General features: G+C 48.7%; 1 long non-coding RNA gene across 1 annotated transcript; it reads right to left on the reverse strand.

Moving 5' to 3' along the window:
* Nucleotides 1–1,017: 1,017 nt before the first annotated feature.
* Nucleotides 1,018–2,211, reverse strand: LOC123117620 (uncharacterized). The gene is made up of 2 exons (XR_006457441.1): nucleotides 1,622–2,211; nucleotides 1,018–1,482 (listed from the first exon to the last, which is right to left on the reverse strand). It is a non-coding gene; the product is annotated as an uncharacterized lncRNA (long non-coding RNA).
* Nucleotides 2,212–3,728: the final 1,517 nt, after the last annotated feature.

A 3,728-nucleotide genomic window follows, 5' to 3' on the forward strand; every position in this document is an offset into this window, starting at 1 on the left:
CCTTGTTGTGCTCTCACAAAACAACAACAATAATAATATTCTCTTCCTCTCTGATTCCACATTAGTGTATTTTAATATAAATAGATTACTCCATTAGCCTATCTACATGCATTTAATTTGTGATGTTTTTTTCCTATTCCACCTCCTTTTGGTGATTTGGCCATGGTGGCAGTGGTGTATCGAAGGGAATGACATTAAGCTATTAGAAGAACAGACATGGGATAATCATGCACAAATAGTAGTAAAGATTTAGTTACATAGATAACCATCATTGGAAGAGCGGAAAATTGTTGTGCTATTGTAGCAATAGTTGTCTTTTAGCAGTAGATAAGTATATGAAACATGAATTTCACATACTTTTAAGAAGTGAACATATCAAATAATAAATAAATAAATACTTTATGTGCGCAGCTTGTATAACAAGGGGCATATTCGTAGGAACATCCATTTAAAAATAAGACCTGCAACACAATGCAAGCTTTGATAATCATGGATAGCTTGTTGTCTTAGGACACGGATTATGAATATCGTAGATGGTTCAATACATAGCTATTCTTATGTATGCATGGATGGAATTCTAAATATACACGGATAGCTTCCTTGAACTTGAGGTCTACTTAAGCCATCAATCTGTTTTACACATATTTTTTGAACATTGTAGGACTGAAATGACTCAAGGAGCCTACAAGAGCAGAGTGAGCATTACATATATACTAACAGTTTAATAAAAAAGATGAACAACTAAAGAAATGATTATTCTGTTTTACAAATTGGTAAATATGCTAGTAATGCCAATTATTTAAATTAAATAAAAGAGACAGCCATAACAGTGAGATTATAATTGTTGTATGTAGGTAGTTTGCCTTCTCTTGAGAAGTGGTCATGTGTTGTTGTAAAATAAGTTGGTCTTATTCATACGTTAAATCTCAACGAATGGGCAAAGCAAACTTCCAAGTCCCTAGGTTCACCATCAATCAGGTTCTCCCTCAAAGAATGAGACTTCCTCAGAATATGAAATGACATTGACAAATCAAGCAACGAACCAGTATAGCAGAATGTATCACAGTGCATATATTACATCATGATAAACTTGTTAACTCAATCAGATTTATCTAAACATCTCGTGACAATTTGTGACATGTTAGTATTATAGCAGCACGACAACTTTTTTACAGAAAAGCTACCTCTAAACAGCAAAATGTTCTAAGTCTGAAATAACTTTAGACAGCAAAACAAGCAACTGGTTTATGTTGAAGTTCAGTTAGCATTTGGATGAAGCTTGTGACGGAAATAGACTATGTTGGATTATATTTGCGTGAAGAGATAACGTGGGCAGTCCTGCGAGTGAACTAATTACCTGATCAGCAGCCATGGCAAATTGTGCATTGAAGAATTCACCAAGCAAAATATGAGAACCAGCCTCCATGATCTGTCTGAATTAAATAGTTGACCAGATCCAGGATTGACAAAGCCCTGTACAAACTGAGTTTGGAAATTACATTAGCACAAAAGATTTGTTGAGTGGAAGAGGGAATCATAGGGGAAAGAAAAAATAAATATAGTGGGCAATACAACCGTGAACCATAGCTGCTACTGTAAGAGAAGGACCGGCAGAAGTTACTTATTCAGGTGCATGAAGTCAAGCAGCTGCAGGTCATCAGTTGCCGTTAACGCTTCCAAGAACTGATGATTCATCTCCTCTTTCAACCCGGCAGATGAGATTCAGCCATCTGCTTCACCGAACAACAATAGGGCTGCTTCGCTGCTCCCACGAAATCCAAGTGTCGCGGCATGCCTGACGGCCCTGACCCGCATGCCCGGCGACTGAGACGGCCGTGCACTCGACGGGGATCAGTCGCCGTGGCCTGCCTCGGCTTGCTGAAAGATGTTGTGCTGCTCTGGAGTGGAAAGGGTGGGCGAAGAGTGACAGGAAAGGAGGGATATATACACGTACATGTACTCCTCGGCATCGGAAAGGATAGGCAGCCGCCATGAATGCGCGCTCCAAAACTGAAGTGTGATTGCATCTTTCAAGTGTCAGCGGAGCAGTTTCCATATCAGATGAAGCGTCACCGGCATCATGCGCCACGAGATCCCCTCGCGCGGGTCGGCCTTATCCCCAAGGAAAATCAATCACGCGTGCGTCGATTGGATCCCCTCGCACCACCCACGCAGGCCGCATCGCGATCGCCTCGATCCCCCCTCTGTCACCGATCCGGTCCTCGGTATCGGGTGCAAACCGATCTGTCGCTCTAGACCGTACGTGCTCGGTTAGTTAAGTGGGCTGGAAACTCGCAAATCGCCTAATCGGCCCAGTTAATCAGAGGGCATCGTTTCGGCTTGCGGAGCAGCAGCCCATAGGACAGCCGTCCCAGTTTTTACCAAATGCGGGACAGATGGCTTTAAACAGGAGATCCGGCGACAAAAAATGTCCAGATTGCGTAAACGGACGGCCAGAAACACGAAGCGCTGAGAGGGCTCGCTTTAGGTGCGGTTATACTGTCTTTAATGACCGCATCAGCGCCCTCCATGACGACATGCTCCTTCTGGTACTCGTGCGCCTGCGCTGCGCCCGCATGGCGGCGCGCACCGAGGTCCTCTCACGCCGGTGGCGTGGCCTCTGGGCCCGCCTCCCCGATCTCACCTTCCGCTACGTCCCGCCCGGAGGGATCGAGGCAGCGCTCTCCCGCGTCGCTCTCCCCGCAGCAGTTTCTCTTCCCGACATCCGTTTCCCGGGCTTTTCGTCGACGGCGTGGGGAAAGGCCGACGACGTCCGCGCCAAGTCGCTGCTGCGCGCAGCCGCGCGGCTCTCGCCGGAGGAGCTCGTCTTCACCCTCTCCTCGTCTACTGCAGTAAAACCAGGCCGTCCCGTCGAAATCGCCATGCCGTGCTTCCGCCGGGCCACAGCGATCGAGCTGGACACGAATCGCCTCCGCCTCAAACCGCCGCCGGCCGGCCAGCTCCCCGTGCTCGAGAGGTTGTCTCTCTCGGGCAGCATTGTCGACCTTGGCACCATGCTCAGCCGCTGCCCACGGTTACGTGTGCTCAGGGTCACCTTCCGTAGCACGAATCCCGACTCGCTTGAAGCGGCGCTCTCCTCTCTTGAAGCCGCTGTGGCGCTCGGCCTTACGGTGTCCCTCATCCACATCCACCACATTACAATTAATTGGTGGAGGTACAGTATTGGGGCTGCTCGCTTCTCCTCCCTTCTCAGTTCCATGGCAAGGGTCTCCCCTCAGGAGTTCGTCCTCGCCGACGGCTACTACGACTGTTATAATATTGGCCTGCCTTGCTTCCGGCGCACAACGGCAATCCAGATGAGATTGTACACCGTCCGCTTCACACATCTACCGGAGGATCAATTCCCCGCACTCGAGAGGCTATCCCTGGAGGGTTGTTGCACCATCCCCGACCTTGCCACATTGGTCAGCCGATGTCCTCGCTTGCGCGTTCTCAAGGCAACCATAGATGATTATACAGACCATGTCGCAGTCTACTCGACGTCGCTACAGGAGCTTCACATCAATGCCGCTAAAGACACAGAATGCCGGGGCATTCACTACCGGACTCGCGGGCTATGCCTACGGCCCAAGGCCGTCGGCATAGGTCCTTTCCCGTCGGCATAGATCTATGCCTACGGCTGCCGTCGGCATAGCCCCGTCGGCGTAGATCACGTCAGCGTAGATGTGTCAGACCGTCGGCGTAGTATAGCCGTCGGCATAGGTGCA

This window comes from Triticum aestivum, chromosome 5B (genome assembly GCF_018294505.1).
Source record: "Triticum aestivum cultivar Chinese Spring chromosome 5B, IWGSC CS RefSeq v2.1, whole genome shotgun sequence".
In the NCBI taxonomy this organism is placed as follows: domain Eukaryota; kingdom Viridiplantae; phylum Streptophyta; class Magnoliopsida; order Poales; family Poaceae; genus Triticum; species Triticum aestivum.